The sequence below is a fragment of the Microtus oregoni genome, unplaced genomic scaffold, assembly GCF_018167655.1.
Source record: "Microtus oregoni isolate MIOR12 unplaced genomic scaffold, Mior012 000009F_ref0000495, whole genome shotgun sequence".
NCBI lineage: Eukaryota > Metazoa > Chordata > Mammalia > Rodentia > Cricetidae > Microtus > Microtus oregoni.
This window is the reverse complement of record NW_024543068.1, coordinates 34,114,341-34,132,625: the sequence shown is the minus strand read 5'-3', so window position 1 is coordinate 34,132,625 and position 18,285 is coordinate 34,114,341.

Genomic DNA, 18,285 nt, shown 5'->3' with positions numbered 1-18,285 from the left:
CCAACACACTGATTGCCATGAGAGGTCTTTATTATGGCTCCTGTGACCACATACTTGGCAGACATAGACGCCTGAAAACATGAAAGACTTGTTTAGGTTCATGCTTTCAGAGGGTTCAGTCAGTGTGGTAGGGAAGGTGCATTGGAATGGGTCTGTTAGCATCATAATGGACCAGGCAGTAGAGACTGGAGAAAACAGTCAGACACAATGGAAATGAATCTCCAGTACAACTAGCTTTCTCTAGCAAGGTCCCACCTCCCAAAGTTTCAAAGCTTCTCGAATTAGTTCCAGCAACTGGGGCCACACATTCAAAACACAAACTTGTGAGATGCATTTTAAATTTAAGCCTTCACAATAGCTATTATCATTTTTAGAGTGGAGGAAAAATAACAGCTTTAATGAATAAAGTAGCTGTTGGATTAGCAAAAATAAAATTTTACCTAGTTCTGATTCTATCTCCCTTCCACTGTGCCAGACCAATGCAGAGAAGAAATCCAAGGCATCCGTTGCCCTAAAATTTCTTTGAGAAATCAAGCAGGAAATTTGATCTTTTTTTTTTATTAATCTTATTTCACAGAGAGTTAAAAACTTAAAGAAATAATGGACCCACATTGGTGTCTGGGGTTTAGGTCAAACCTGGAAGAGAAAAATAAAAAGAGACTTTTCTTGTGCTTTTTCAAAGGAAAACTTCATAAGCTTCCCATAAGCAGAAAAGGAGCCTTTTGAAAAGCAAAACCATCTCAGAATGTGTTATTTTATGGCAGCAGACACCGTCTTAGAGGGACGTGTGCTCTCTATCTTCTGAGTTACTTTCCCACTTCTGACTTGACCTTCAGAAATCCATTCTGAGAACTGAGATAAGCAATGATAAGAAAGTGCACGAGAACGGGTAGGATCTGAGGAATTTCCCACACATCTGGAGCCAGAGGACAGATTTAAATAGGAGAAGGATGGAAGTTGGAGCCAGGTGTTTGTACCGTGCTAATGGTATTCTTGCAACCTGGAGTCACATACAAGGCAAAAATGGTATTTTTCTTTTCCTGAAATAAAGAATTCCTATAACCTGAGCAAGCTAACAAACAGCAAACTCCTCACCTCCACCGCATTATACTACATTCATTTCTCAGCAGAACAGGGAACATCTATCAAGGCAAAATGCCACAAAATAATGATGTTTATTAAATGTGATCAAAGTATGGAGGGCATCAATCATGCAGTCATGAGCTAATAATTCCCAATTTAGAGTTCCATATGCATACATATATTTCAGACTGAAGAGATGGTGGTATATATGCTTTCAAAATACTTTTATCAACATTTAGGAACTGTATTTATAGTATTACATTGTTTGTACATCATAGGAAACATACTGTGACCAGTATAATGGCCAACAGTTATTTCAAGAATTCATCTAAAGAGAAAAAAACTAATATGATTTAAGATTTTGGATTTAGTATTATCAATTTATAAAATTTGAAGGAATAAGAAACTCTGAGTATACACATTTTCTTGCTGTAGCTTTAAAAATTACACACGGTTGGAATCCTTCTTAAATTTATCTATTTGTGGTTCTAAAAAATAACCCATTTATTTGTAAAAGCAGTTATGAGTTATTTTACTTTTAGGCAAAGCCCAAAATGTAACAGAAGCTGAGACAATGTACAAAAGATACATGGAAGACCATATATTTCTCTGTTCCAGAACACTAATATTGTGTCTCATTCCCTCCTAAGCCTGATGCATTGTGGAATGTCTCATCAAGGTTTGCAGAGCACTATCCTATAGCACAGAACTCTCAGTCCCCAGGTTTTCAGTTTACATATGTATTTTCATTATTGAAGCATGAGGTTAGTTCAAAATTTTCAGTTTTTTTCTTGTGTCAAGTCTCTTAACATCAGGTATTTTCTCTTACATGCTGTGCAACTCTGTACAGAATCCAGTTTGGGACTGAGATGCTATTTGAAGAAAGAAATATTGAGAGAGGTTTTTGGAGCTACAAGATGTTACCTTCCCTGAAAGAAACATGTATAAGAGACTCATTTAGGTAAGCATAGTTTCCTAGGAGAAAGTCTAAGAAGTAGACCTGAAATAAAGAGAGGCTTTCATTAAATGTTGAAAGTGTGATACCCATTTGTCCTTGACTTTAGGAAAATCAGTATATTCTATTGGCAGGCAATCATTTGAATAGTGGAAATAACATAAAATAATTAAAATAATGTTCACATTCATCAGTAGATTAATATTTTTGGTAACACTCACAAACACCCACTCCCCACATATATAAATATATGAGATCTATTAAGGCAGAAAATATTAAAAGCTTATAGCAATAGAACATTCTTTCAATGATTTATCCACTAACTCTACTATACAATAAAGTTGAAACTGGTTTTTACTATTCCCGAATGAACAGTATCACTATAAGCCATGAAGTTACCCCAATTACAATTTGTTTAATTTGGAAATTTAGAGGCAAAAGCAGTCTCCCAAAGTCCAATTGAAATGGGTAGAGCAGAGGTTATGGGACCTCTTATAGGTGCTTTTACAGCAGTTATGCAAATTACCTTTCTCATATATCACAAGATTTAATTCACTTTTCCACAGAGGTAAAACCTTTCATTTCCTTCTTTGAAATATATAATAAAGTATCATCTCCATGAAGCCTCTTAAAGACACAAGAACATTAAAAATAGATCAGGATTAAATACTGTATCAAGATTTTGACTACTGGTATAAAGTGTAATTCACTGCGGTTTGGAAGATGAAAGACAATTTCATGGATACATTTTTCTTTCTTGATTTGCACAAGTCACACTAGATTGGTAATATGTTCGCACTATGCATAAATCAACCAAATAGACTTTTTCAAAAGGTCTAAGGCTATATATATCTGGAACTAGCTCTTGTAGGCCAGGTTGGCCTCGAATTCAAAGGGATTCACCTGCCTCCGCCTCTCAAGTGCTCGGGTTAAAGGCACGCACCACCCACCACCCGCTGGCCTTTTATATCTTGAGTTCTGAATCCCTTTCAGTTTTATGTACAATCATTGTATCTTATAAGGAAATCTCACTAATATTTGAAGATCAGCCTTACTCTGTCTAGTAGCCCTCCACTGAGTAATATTTTATGGTCCATTCCCATGCTTTCCCCATTGGAAAGCCTGATAGTTCTTTGAAGCTGTCTTGCATTCACTCTGCATCACTAGATTTTTGTCCTAATCTGGTATCCACTTTGTTTTTACTGCCATCCATTTGGTAGGAGAGACATTTTCTTTGAGAGGCAAGTGAGAAGGACAGTGGGGTAGTTTGAATGAGAAATGTCCTTCATAATCTTGGCTATTGGTATTTAAATACATAGTGGCTCAGTCTGAGGATATTTAGGTCCTGCTGGAGGAAGTATGCTTAGGGACTTGGAGGGCAGATGTTGAGATTAAAAACCTTAAGCCTCCTCTAGCTTGCTCTCTCTTTGTGCTCATCTTTGGGGATGTGACCTTGAAGCATGCCTTTTGCTTCCTGCCATGCCTCCCCAACATAGTAGACTCTTATCCTTTTAGAACTATAAACCAGAATAAATTCCTACATAAGTTGTCTGTGTCATGGTAATAAGAAACGATGGTCTCTAGTTTATGATCACCTTGCTGGCCTTGAAAATTCACCTGGAATTTGTCACAACCTCATTTTCTAAAGGCTCCTTCCCATTTGTTGGAAAGGGACATGCAGTTAAACCAGACCTGACCACAAAGAGCTAGTTTGACTTGGAAGCTTTGCAAGAAAGACAACTTGCTCATGATTTCAAGGTTGCTCTTCCTTTAGGGTACAATGTGAAACTATCAGAATAAATGATATATAGTGGGGAAGGACAAAGGTTAAGAAGAAACAACTCGGGTGACAGGCTTCGTTGTCTTTTTCAGGTCTTCATTAAGGTGTTGCCTGTTGTCATTTTAAAATTTCCACCACCTAATTAAAGTAATGAAGAATGGGGTAAATTGGTTGAGGAAATAATCCTTAAGACTTCATCATTCAAAGAGCACTAAGTTCCTAAATCAATAACTCCTGCTTCTACTTCATATCATAAAAGACAACTGTTTTCTGAGCCATGTATATACATGTGACATTTAATCATTTTTAATGACACCATAATTCTTTGGCAAGGTTTGCAGGATCCTACAAGCAGAATTTTTAATAATTTTGGTTGCAGACAGCTTAAATTCTTTGTAGAAACATCTCAGGAAGATAATACTTATCTGGAGAGAAACAATATACAACAAAGACCAGTGAATTGTGAAGTTGTGAATTGTGAGGGAGCAGAGATGAGGCTTAATTGGTAGAGTTTAGCTGGAGACTTTTTTCTGTCTTATCTGGTCTGCTGGACTGGTTTCTCTCCTGCCCACTGGACCAGTTTCTCACCTGCCTGCCCCTTCGATCACTTATGAAATAGTAATTAGGAGGCCTATTATTAAGTATAATTGCTTGGATTTTTCTTAGTTATATTCTGCCCTGCCATAGGCCAAAGCAACTTCTTTATTAACCAATGGTAATAAAATATATCCACAACACACAGCTTATATTATACCAATTATGCTGCCTTACACTGCCTCAATTGAGTGTGTGTTCCCTTTGTGTTAGTTTATTTTGAATTTTGTGCTTTTTATGAGATTTCTTTGCTTCTTTTTTTTTTTGCCCTGGTTAATTCACCAAATTCCTGACTTTTCATACTTTGTACTCATTTTTCATTCTTCTATTACGTTTTTGGTATGACTGGATTTTTAGTTGATACTATAGAAAATAGGTAGTATTTTTTAAAATCATTCATTCCTCATTTTTTTTCTTTGCTAACTGGCAAGTGACTTATTCTGTTGTCAGTAATACCTAGCCACCTGGAGAGCCTGATTATGTCACTGTAATGGAACATGGGAGACAGAAAAGACTTTTAGGTTTTCAGTATGAATCATAAACCCTCTCTAAAACTTTCCTTTCTAATACAAATTTTGGGATCAGAAACAACACAGATGTTGACTGAAGACCCATGGCTCTCCAGGAATCCTCCTGGCCTTCAGCAGCAGCTTGAGACTGCTGAAGCATCCAGCCTTGTGGACTGAGCATCTACCATGTTTTCAGTTTCTCCAGTCTAAAGAGAGCCATTGTTGGACTACCCAGACCATGTTGTCAACGTTAGAAGCTAGAGGATGCTAGGTTATGCTGATAGACAAGGATTGCAGCAGCACTGGTGCAGCCACAGAATGAATGAAGATATCAGTGAGTGAAAGATACGGGGGCAGAAAGCAAAGCTTTCCCCTCCAATCTCTTTTCAGATGGGCCACCACAGCAGGTGTCACCAATATTCCCAATGTCTTTTCCCACTTCAAATAACCTGATCAAGAAAATTCCTTACAGGTGTGCTTAGCAGTCAATTTCTTTGTTGAATTGCAATCCAGCTGGGTTGAACACCAACATAACCATCACCCTTAGCCTCAATACGTGGTAGGCAGGAACACTCAGATCATCTTCATTAAGAAAGACAGATGTTCTGGTTTATGCATCATATATGAGCACATTTTTGATGGCACAGTGTAGGCAAGATCACATAATTTGCACACATAATCACATATAGTACTTTGGTATATGGTCAACACTAACTTTGTGTACTATGACGACGTTTGGGGCATTTAGAGTAGCCACAAGCTTAGGCATAACAGACCAGTTGTCGGGACAGCTTTTGGGTTTTGGCTTTATCCATTGGTGTAAACTGAATTATTTTTGTTGTTGTTTTTTTCCGTTTATTTATTTATTAAAGATTTCTGTCTCTTCCCTGCCACCGCCTCCCATTTCCCTCCCCCAATCAAGTTCCCCTCCCTTGTCAACCCATAGAGCTATTAGGGTTCCCTGTCCTAAGGGAAGTCCAAGGATCACCCATCTCCATCCAGGTCTATTAAGGTGAGCATCCAAACTGCCTAGGCTCCCACAAAGCCAGTACGTGCAGTAGGATCAAAAACCCATTGCCGCGAGACCAGCCTGGTCTACAAGAGCTAGTTCCAGGACAGGCTCCAAAACCACAGAGAAACCCTGTCTCGAAAAACCAAAAAAAAAAAAAAAAAAAAAAAAAAAAAAAAAAAAAAAAAAAAAAAAAAAAAAAAAAAAACCCATTGCCGTTGTTCTTGAGTTCTTGGTAGTCCTCATTGTCCGCTATGTTCAGCGAGTCCGGTTTTATCCCAGGTTTTTTCAGACCCAGGCCAGCTGGCCTTGGTGAGTTCCCGATAGAACATCCCCATTGCCTCTGTGTGTGGGTGCACCCCTCGCGGTCCTGAGTTCCATGCTCCTCTCTCTCTCCTTCTGCTCCTGATTTGGACCTTGAGATTTCTGTCCGGTGCTCCAAAGTGGGTCTCTGTCTCTGTCTCCTTTCATCGCCTGATGAAGGTTAATATTCAGGAGGATGCCTATATATTTTTCTTTGGGTTCTCCTTATTTAGCTTCTCTAGGATCACTAATTATAGGCTCAATGAGGCCTTATCATACAACAAAAGTATATGCTCTACTATGTTCATAGCAGCATTGTTTGTAATAGCCAGAACCTGGAAACAACCTAGATGCCCTTCAATGGAAGAATGGATGAAGAAAGTATGGAATGTATACATATTAGAGTACTACTCAGCAGTAAAAAACAAGGACTTCTTGAATTTTGCATACAAATGGATGGAAATAGAAAACACTATCCTGAGTGAGGTAAGCCAGACCCAAAAAGAGGAACATGGGATGTACTCACTCATATTTGGTTTCTAGCCATAAACAAACTGAATTATTTTTGTAGGCTCTAAAGATACACAAATTTACTGGTGTTAAAGACAGTAAACAGGAATACTAACCCTTTGAACGTAAACTTAAGTTGGTTTTATGAGATTCATGCATTTGACTTATAAAGTGTGAAATTTTCATTTTGGAATAAAATTATAAATTTTCTGGCTATTAAAATAATATACAAGTGTATTATTTCCTGATATAAGAAATATCATGAAGTAACACCTTTGTAGCTGCTTAGATCTTCACTTGTTTCGTATTCAATGTTGAAGAGAATATGGAATTTAGAGATTTCTAAAGTACTATAAATAAGGACATCAAAATAACTTAAACAGTGACTACAATTCATACAGAAATTAATTCACATATGTTTTTATACTTTCAGAATCTCACAATTAGCAATGTGTTCTGAAAGAAGAGAGAAAACAGAAGTCATAGAGAAGAATTGAATCATGGAAGGAAATTACCGAGGCTGTTGCCTTTTAGGCCCTTTGCTTATTTATCTACTTTTATTTTTGACAGTGCCTACATTTATACGACGCATTGTAATCATATTCAAACACATTCCCCTCTCTGATCTATCTACTACTCACTCTTTATCCCAGATAACCCTACTTCTGCTTTCGTGTCTTTTTAATTTCAGGCACTTTTGGGACCAACGCGTTTGAACATAAGAAAGAAAGTGGTATCATTGCTGCAGGGTAGAAGGAATTGGGTTCATTGTCAGAGGCCCTTCCACATGTCAGCATCCTGCAGACTGTGTGCAGTTTAAGTAGTTGAGGATTCCTAATTGAGACACTAATGGCTTTAAGTGCCAGTCAGAACACCCATCTGTTGCTAGTTGATGAAACATCTGTCTCATCTATTGCTGGGAGGAGGGTTCCTTTGGTATCCTTACTGAAATCTGAACATCTCCATATTGTAGAAAAATTTTGTTGTGGTTGATAACATAGTAATTTCATTGCATACAACCAAAGAATGAGGACTGATTTTAACACATTCATGGGCCTGCCTGCATTAGCTATTTAGTGCTATATAATCTTTCCATAATTCTTCTTATTAAATAAAATAACTATGCTCATTCATGTAAGTGCTCAGATCGTGGTAGAAGAGGACCTTAGTTGTCTCAGCCATCAGTCTCCACCTTATATTTTGAGCTGAATCTCTCAATGAGCAAAGAGTTCACTGATTTGTCTAGGCTGAGTGGCTAGCAGCAAGCTTCCAGGGATCCTCCAGTCTTCATCTGCCCACTGATGGTATGACAGGTACCCTCTGCTGAGCCTTAATGTCGTTCCCCATGCTTGTGCCACAATCACCTGACTTCTCTGGGTCTTCTGACTGAATCTTCTCAGCAGCCACATTATTTTAATTTTTCTAGAGAAGCTTGTGTCATTTTCTTTGTATTATTTTCTTGTATTTTTCCACTATCTTCTCAGTTCACTTTCAATCTGCAAATGAAACTTTAGAGGACTAGAAGAAAATTTAAGTGAGACTTAAAACATAATATATATTCTTTTAAATTTTCATTGTATTCAGTTTCGGCTGACTAGTTATTTACCTTGTGTGTATTATGTACAAATCAATATGTTCCTTTATGACTCCTTCATACATAAAAATAACCTGCTTTAGTCATCCCCCATCTCCCCTTCTTCCTTCTATTGCAATGGTGGGTCTCTTCCTAGCTTCCAGAAGCTCACTTCTATTTTTCACATCTTTGAAAATGTTCCTTAAATTGTGAAAAAAGTCAAAGAAAATATTAGCTACAGATATTAATGGAGAATGGGCAATAAATACAAATTAAAGAGTATAAAATAGTTTATATGTCCAAAGACATTTATGATAATATTAAATACCTAGTTTTAGAAAATTTTAAAACATGGGACTAATTTATGAGAATTTGAACTTTAACAAGTTATTAATTTAAACTTTGTACTATTAAAAGTACAAAATTTAGAAAAATTTAGAAACTTCACACTACTAAAGAAAACCCTACTGTAGGTTTTCTTGGGTTGGTTAATATTGGGCTTGCAGGGTCTCCTATATATATTTCCTATATTCATTAAAGTGTCCTTAAACACCTTAAATACTATTAATATTATTGTAAATTCTTGTATGTGGACACATTAGTTGAGTTTTTTCAATGTTATTTATTTGCTTATAAAGATATATGTTCTTTTAGAGTTTGCCAAGTATGTATGAAAGCTCTCAGGAAAAGGAAGTGTCTGAAAGAGATTTATGAAACTCCTTTCCAGTAGGCATTTCTTACTGCTTTTAATAAGACTTGCAGTTTCTTTTCTCTAGTCTGAAATTATAGTAAAGTTTCAGAATTGATTTTGTAGCAACTCCCCCTTAGGTTAGAAGTTCTGTCTAGAGTGGATTGCAGTTTGGATTAATTATCCTTGTGGAAGCTTGAGTGATACAAAAAATATTGCCAAATTTGTAGAATAGTCACAAAACACATGAGCTATAGTCAGAACTGAACTATGGACTTGAAGTTGGAATTATTTTGGTCTTGTCAAAATTGTGTGGTCTGCAAGGATTGCCTTGTGTGATGCCTAAATCCAAGCAGAGATAAGTGGGTAAGAGGAATAAAAGAAATAGAATGAAGGGTGTTTTTAAATTCTTACACAGCTTGCTCTCCTTCCCTTCCTCCTTTTCCTGCCTCCCTCTCTTCCTCCCTTTCCTTCCTCCCTCCCTCTCTCCCTCCTTCCCTTCTTCCTTTTCACCCTCCCTCCTTTCCTCCTATCTTCCTCTCTCCCCATTTTCTTTCCGTTCTGTTATTATGCAGGCAGCCCAAGCTTTACCGGAACCATAGCCTAGTATAGACTAATTTGTGATCCTCCTGCCTCAGCCTCTATGTGCTAGGATTATAGGCATATACAACCCATTGAAACAGGACTTTAATAATAGAATAATATTACTGACCAGAGAATTTTGGATAATATATGGGACTCAGGAAAAAGACTATGGTTAGTTACAGGAGGTCATTTTCTGAAGTTAGTAAAATATGTTTTCTTTGTTATTATCTATGGAAAGTTATTTCTATACTGTGGTTATTTAGAAATTATGTGAGTCTTCCAACTTTCCAGGAAACATTTTATTATGAAGAAAACACTATTAAATTCTTTCATTTACACATTTCTTAAGCCAAATAGCTAACCAAATCAAAACTAAACACTGGCGTGCCCAATTCATGATCCTATTCTATATAAAAATTGACTTGAAGAGTGTTTTTATAAGCAATGTTTTAACTTACATATGTTTGAATCTACTTTCTCAGTAATGTACAATTATGAGAAATAATTTGGCTTTATAAATTGAAAATCTATCTGTTGTAAGATATTGCTAAATTTTAATATTTTTTTTGTCTGCATTTCTTCAGTAGCCTCAACTCATGGCTACTGCAATCTGATCTCAGAATAAAAATAAGAAATACACCATTCCCTTCTAAAAGTCATCTTATTTTTGCCGTAAGATCTTTCAAATGGTCTTTTCATACCTAACAGCCCCTACCACTAACTTAATATGTTGGTAATTTGCACTGATGCTGTGACATAAAAATAAGATCTTGTGTGGTGATTAGATGATGAATAGAGTTCCATCAATGGGACTTTGTCATCCTTCTAAGTGAGTCCAGAATCCACTCATTTCTTCTTACTCCTCTTAGGATGCAGTGAGAATATTTTCTCAAGCAGGAAGTAGGACCTCACCAGACACTGATCATATTTATATTTTGATTTTTTTTATTTGGTTTTTCAAAACAGGGTTTCTCTGTAGCTTTGGTGCCCATCCTGGAACTAGCTATTGTAGACCAGGCTGGCCTCGAACTCCCAGATATCCGCCTGCCTCTGCCTCCCGAGTGCTGGGATTAAAGGCGTGCACCACCACTGCCCAGCTATATTTTGATCTTTGATTGCCCTGCCTTTAGAATGATGAGAAATAGGTTTTTGATACTACAAGCCACCAAGCCTATGAAACGATGCTCAAGCAGTTTGAAGAGACTAAGTTAGAAATTGGTGTTGACCATTTAAGAGATTGTAAAGCAATTATTTAAAAATGGAGAAGTTTATTTCAAACTGGAACATAAGCAAAAGCTGGGAAAGTTTTGAAGTGCATGTGTTGTGGGGAAACCCAATGTTGCCATAAATAAACAAATGGCTTGACCCCCTCTGATAATAGATCAAGAAGTTTCAGGACAGGATGTGAATCAGGTTTTCTATTGTTACGAAAAGTTTTGACTGGAGATTGATCACTTCTAAACTTCTCTGATACTATCATTTGATACCATACTGTGATTTTTAAAACATGTTTTCTATTTAAAATAACCAATTGATACTTAAATATACCTTCTATAACTTCAATAATTGCTATGCATCACTGTATGGTATGATTTATCTTAAATGAGTGAATGAGTTATTTTTTTCTAGTTTGTCCATCAAGTGTAGAAGATCCATTTCCCATTAATGTACCTTATTTGTTACCATGCCACATTTTTCTGAAGACTTTGACCCAGCCATGGAATGTATACAATGACCTTTAAGCCAAAGTCATGCTGTCATTGATCCTCTGCTCAACAATGCTTGAAACACTAATAACTCAAAATGGTACAGCATTTCATTACCATGGAAATCATAAGAGATGACTGTGGTCTTGATGTATGAGTTAGTTGGTGTTCTAAAACATGTGATGGATTTAGAGTCTCAAGGTGCTTGACAGTTGTGTTTGTTTAACATTTGGAGATAAAAGAATTAAATAAATTCATTTAAAATTTTTGATAAACTCTCTAAAAATTGCATGAATTCATTTAAAGTTGTTGGTAAACTATTTCAATAATAATATTATTATTACTAAGTTTTTAACTTAATGCAACTCTGAAATTTCTGATAAATATGTGTTTAATACGACAAAACTATAAATAAACATTGGCTTTAAAAATAGAAGACTATTTAAATTTAATTTATTTTTATTTTATTTTATGTCCATTGGTGCTTTGCCATGGATGGCAGGTCTACTGGAACTGGAAATACGGACTTTAAAATAGAAATGGTAATACCTAACATCATTCTTGTTAGCTCTTTTGTAATGCATTTCATCATCAATAATATTTTTGTCTCTTTTTTTTTTTTTTTTTTTGATTTTTCGAGACAGGGTTTCTCCGTAGCTTTTGGTTCCTGTCCTGGAACTAGCTCTTGTAGACCAGGCTGCCCTCGAACTCACAGAGATCCGCCTGCCTCTGCCTCCCGAGTGCTGGGATTAAAGGCGTGCGCCACCACCGCCCGGCATATTTTTGTCTCTTATCTGAAACAAATTTTATTGATTTCATGTTTGAGAGACGCGTTCATGTCAGATGTGCTCACATGAACTTTGTGTTCATTTTCTCTTTAACTTTCCTTGCAGTTATGTGGGATATGACATATTAAGGACAACAGGACACTGGAAGACATGAACAATCTCTAGAGCTATAGAATGATCATTCACATTCTTCTTATCCCTCATGTCTCCCAAATGGATGCAAAATAGTCAGCAGATAACTGTAGCTCTGGAGTACTATCACAAGACTGCAGGACTTTTTGTTATTGAGTTAATGCTAGGAGGAGAGACAGTCATTTAGCAGTGTCCATACCATACTGCATGCATGCTTCGTAGGCTCTTACTGTCTCAATCCGTTGATATTTCAATTTCGCGCAATTCAAGAGTTAGCATGTTGATAAGTACAGGTTATAGCTGTAGGTATTTTAATGTATACCATTTTAAATTATAATATTTTTATATAAACTCTGCTTTACATTTTTTGTACAAAGTTCTCAATTATGTCCTGTCCCAAAGCACAAATTACAACTCACAGAAGACTACAGATGAAAAATGTAAGTCTTATTTCAATTTTAAGGAATTTTTTGAAGAGAAATAAGGATGAATAAGAGCCATAATTTGTCTTGAATTTTATGTATAAAGTTTTAACAAATAAAATTTTAAACAAAATTTATTAGATTATTAAAGCAATACAGGTCAGCCCTATTAAAATGGCTATTCAAAGCTTTCAAAAACACTTTGACAATTTACCCATGATTCACCTACAATGGAGAAATAAGAATTATTTACCGAGAACGATGTATTTATGTGACATTGAAAAACTGAAGAGAAAATTGTGGCTTCAGAATGATTAGTTTTCTGGGGAAATGCTCCCACCACTTGAATGAGTTGAAGCCTCCAACGTTGCTGTCACACGGATAGATCCACTTTATCCAAGGGACTTTGAACTTAGAAGTTGTATGATAAGGAAAGTTCTTTGCAAAACTCTTTTTTAAAAGAATTATATTCAACTTTTTTCCAGATTATTAATATAGACTTCTAATTTCATAGTTCAAGACAGCAGCTATAGCAATCCAGATCACATTAAGTGTGGGGAGAGTTTCTTTATTGGAGAGGGAATTGAATGATCTACAGTATAATTTAAAGTTTTGGATTTCTATTTATTTTTCCTACATGTAACTTCACTTTCCCGCAAATTGATACTAAAATCTTTCTATTTGATGGAAGAGTCGGGACTTGGTCTTACTCATTTTCATGTCTCATTTTATTGGCCACTTTATTTGCACCTGCTTATCATAACATGTATTGTGCTATGCTTTCCATAGGTGTCCACCCACTTCCACTCTTGAAATATAATATTCTACTGACATCTCAGTGAAATTTTTTTTTTTTGGCCGAGCGGTCTAAGGCGCTGCGTTCAGTGAAATTTTTAAAAAATAAAATCTACTCCTTCTCACCCAGAAATGGGACTACTTCTATCCTCAGAGCAATTCTTTGCTAGTGGAGGATGAGAACTGGTGGACTCTTTTGAATATTCCCTGGGGAGATGATTCAAATCATTGTTACAAGATCCTAATTATTCTAATGATAAATTTCCAAAGTAGTGGCCACCTTGATAACATGTCTGAGAATTGACTTTCTCTTTGTGTGCGTTTACCCCAGTAGGGCTGCATTCATATTGGCTCATTACTCATAACTAGTCCTGGTCATTTTTTCTGCCTAGTCATCCAGCTAACTATAAACAGATCAAGCTGTCTTAGTGGTATGTGGAACTTTGCAGCCACATTTTGGCACCAGAGATGCAATTAATTTTTTTTTATATTAGCTTATAATACAACTATTTTCCCATGGAAAACATTGATGTCCATTCTTTAAATACTTGCTGATAAGTAGCACTTTGTTTCTTTCAATAAACCACCCAATGATGTGCTCTGCTTCATCACACATCTGTCTGTATCTGGGCCAGGTGCTCCGGAATATTGTTCTGGTTTGATCCCTCTATTCCACTCATAAAAACCTTTTCATCCCAAATAAATTACTTTCATGAACACAGTGTTCTGAAGTTCTGTTATTAGGGAGGATTCTAGGCTATGACCATTGCTTTTCAGAGTAGTTATAAAAATATGACCAATCCAGGATGCTACAGTAAGAACAATAAATAACCAGAAGGTGAGGGCTCTGTTTTGGTCAACTGAATACCAAAGACACATATGTTAATGGTCCTCTGGTGGTGCTCTCGGGAGGTCCTATGGATCCTTGGGAGTCAGGGCTTTACTATTAACCCTTAGGTTACCAAGAAGGTGCCTTTAAGGTTCTCTAGAAATGTTATCTCTTCTTTATTTTCCCCTTTAGCATCCTGTGTATGAAACTGGGATGTTTGCTGCAATGTGCCCTCTTCATGCAGCCAAGAAGTCTAAAATGATGGGTTCAACTGATCTTGACCCTCCAGAACTATGAGGCAAAACAAATCTTTTAGCCTTGTATGTTAATCATCACAAATACCTTGTTAACAGAAACCCAACTTGTAGAGGAATCAATGTGTCCTATCAGTATTCAAAAAATAAACCGTGGTACCAAATATCATATTATTAGGAATAGGACCTCTGGAAGGTGATTCATTCATGAGAACTGAAGCTCTATTAATAAAATTAGTGCTTTTGTGAATAAAAGCAACTGCAAAAATAACAGAAAGAGAGCCAGTTTAGTCTTTGTTCTTCACTACTATGTTACATATTGGTTATCTGTAAACCAGGAAAGGAGTCTTCTCTAAGAACCTGACTACAATGTCCCCCAAAAGACTTCCAGACTCAAGGAGTGTGAGAAATAACTGTTTAGTGATTAAGACCTCTGGCAGTGCATTCATTTTGTTTTAGCAATCTAGGTGGATTAGACAGGCCCATTAGACACCGCATGGCAGGGCCTTTGAGTGAGATAGAGAACCTGAATTTGGATTGATGCTGCTCTATTTATGCCAAGTTCCCTCTCAAGAGTTATTGAAGAAGGAGGCTCCCTGACATCGGCAGATACCTTTGACATGTGTTTCCTGCTAAAGTCAAGGCCACATGTACTATAGCTATGCATATAGTTGTCCTGAAAGACAGTGATGGAAAGAGACTCCCGTGTGGAAGACTAGTGACGAATGTCCTCATTCATTCACATTTAATGGAGGGAGAAATGGCCTGGCGATTAATAGATTACATGGCAGAGATAATTATCTTAGTTTATTGATCAGGAGGCTGGAAGGTTGGATGATCAGATAAGACCATTAGGGAAAGGTACATTTTGGTGGAATAATAGGAAAGTCTTTCATTTAGGCTTACTGGAAATACTCAGGACTAACACATAAATTAGCACAGCTTATTCTCCATGTACCACTATTTCTTGAGACCATGCAACTACCATGAACATCTATTCTGAAATGTATCTGTCTTTATACTTTTAATATAGGCTTTTTCCTCCTTGTATTGCATAACTAAGCCAGTCCCATAGTCTAAATTCTTAATTGTGTATTATTTGAATTACACATACTCTCCAGCTCAAAATTTCTACTAGGACCAGACCCTAAATTCCACATACAGTATTTCACAAAGTATATTTAAAAAATAACCATGAAAATTTCTATTTATATCTATAGATACAACACACTTTGTTATTTATGACCAAATTCTGAAAGTGTGTGTAAGAACCAAGACATTAGATCCCTGAGTATGGGAGTGGCTGTAACAGAAATGTGACAAGGACATCGGTCTTAACTGTGTAATTCATTTGACTCTTAAAGCTCTATTTAGCATCTTGCCACAAAATCAAAATGGCAAACCTTGAGTGGCACTGAGTTTTGGAGTAAAAGGTGCCACTGCCAGTGGGCCACAGTCTGTCCTAGCCATACAATTGTCATCCATATTCAGAGGGACTAGTTTGGACCTTTGCTCTTTCCTGCCCTCTCCGGCTGGAGTTGGTGAGCTCATATTAGATCAGGTAGACTGTTTCAGTGGGTGTACCCATTATCGTCTTGACCTCTTTGCTCATATTCTCTTTCCTTCCACTCTTCAACTGGACTTTGGGAGCTCAGTTGAATGCTCTGAATTCAGATTATGTAGTCAGTTGTGAGGACAGTTTCACGAGGTGCTGAAAAGAACACATATTATTTTGTGTTTGGGAAAAATGTTCTATAAATATCTGCTGGGTTTATTTGGTTTGTGGTCTCTGTTTAGTTTTTGTTTGGATGGCTTGTTTATTGGTGAGAGTGGGGTATTGAAATCACCCACTGGAATCATCAGTGTGTGAAGGTAGATATGCAATTTAAGCTCTAAAAGTGATTCTTCTATGAACTTGTGTACCCTTGGGATTTATGGATAAATATTAAGAACTGCAATGTCCTCTTGGACTTTTCCTTTGGTGACTATGAATCATATTCTGTCATTCTACTGATAAGTTTTCATTTGAGGTCTATTTTGTCAGATATTAAAAGGACTGCATCAAGTTTCTTCTTAAGTCCAGTTGCTTGGAATATTTTTTCCATCCTTTACCATGAGGTGATGTCTATCCATGATGTTAATATGTATTTCTTGTATGCAGAAGGAAAGATCCTCTTTTTGTAATCAATTTATTTGTCTGTGTCTTCTTATTGGAGTATTGAGACCATAGATATCGAGAGTTGTCAAAGATAGTTGTTTGTTGATTGTGATTGATAGTTGTTTGTGATGTGGCTTTTTTCTCTTTTTTTGATTTGCTGCCCTGCAATGATTTGTTCCTTGTGCTTTCTTAGGTGTGGTTAACATCTTCAGTTTGAAGATTTTCTTCTATAGTCTTCTGTAGGGCTGGCTTTATACATAGATACTGTTTTAGTTTGGTTTTATCTTTTGCCATGGTTTTGTAATGAATATACAAGAAGGGTGTCTTTTTATTATGATTTTTCTAAAAGACAAAGGGATGTATAAAATGTTGTGGTTCTTGTAACTAAACCAATGAGTGTTTAATATATTTTGCATCCATACAAAGTGTATATTCAGTTTGTATAGAAGTTTCAATCTTACTAATTCCTTCACACAAAACTAAAAAGTTAATATCTGGTATTACTGTATGTGAAGAGGAGAGCTGGGGTCAGGCAGGTCATGTGTACTCTGGTACAGCTGTGCCAGCTTCACAGCAACCTGGAATGTCAGCGCCAGTGTGTTTATTTTATATAGTACATGGGGAGGTGTTAGCTTGTCTTTACAGGAGGTCTCTGTAAATCAGCATTCTCAGACTATAACATCCGAACATGAAGCTGCATCTGCCTGTGTTGTTACATGCTGGCCAATCATTCATAAATACTAGTACTTTCACACAAGTTGAGTGTTTGTGCTTGGCCCATCCTTCTGAGTCTCATCCTGTGGGGAAGGCTTTTCTAAATTCTAATGCATCTGAAGCACTGGTCATTGGTATGGCAGTGCCCATGTTTACCATACATATTTACTCAGGGCTTCATTGGCTCTTTACGCATTCACTAAGGGTTTCTTTGGTACCCTACAAACAGCATGCTGACAAGATTGCTTAGGTGGTAAACTGACAACTGCAAAGTCTAATGATTTAAATTTCATTCCCAGAACCCACATGGTGGAGAGACAAAACTCATTCTAACAAGTAGGACACTGATCTCCACACACCGTGGTGTATTGATCTGCACAAACATATGCACAATTATAATTAATAAATGCAATTCCCAAAGTAAACAAAATCTAGCTGTACTGTCAGATTCTGTATTTTTATAATCATAAGTACATATCTGTGTAATATAAGAGATTTCTTGCGCATTTCAAGACTCTGACAGATTGCAGTGTGTTATCTTACTTTTATTTTATTTTTCATGTTGTTTTGAATTTGGAAGGAAGACAGCATGATATGCCATAGATACAGACCTAATTGAGGTACATTGTGAAATGTTTTGTTTTTTATAACACGTATTTTTGCATTTCTACATTAATTTAAAATATTTTATTTTAATCTTCAATAAAATATAATTAAATACTTAACTAAAGTTTAGTTTTCTTAATGATATTCTTGGTATTTACCTAAATTTGTGTCTGAAGGCAATGCTTCATTTATCTCAATGAGATTGGATATTTCTCTTAAGTGTTGGCATAAAGTATAATTAAGCATTAGTATACTTATATAAATACTTTCAATTTAAATAATTCAAGCTAAT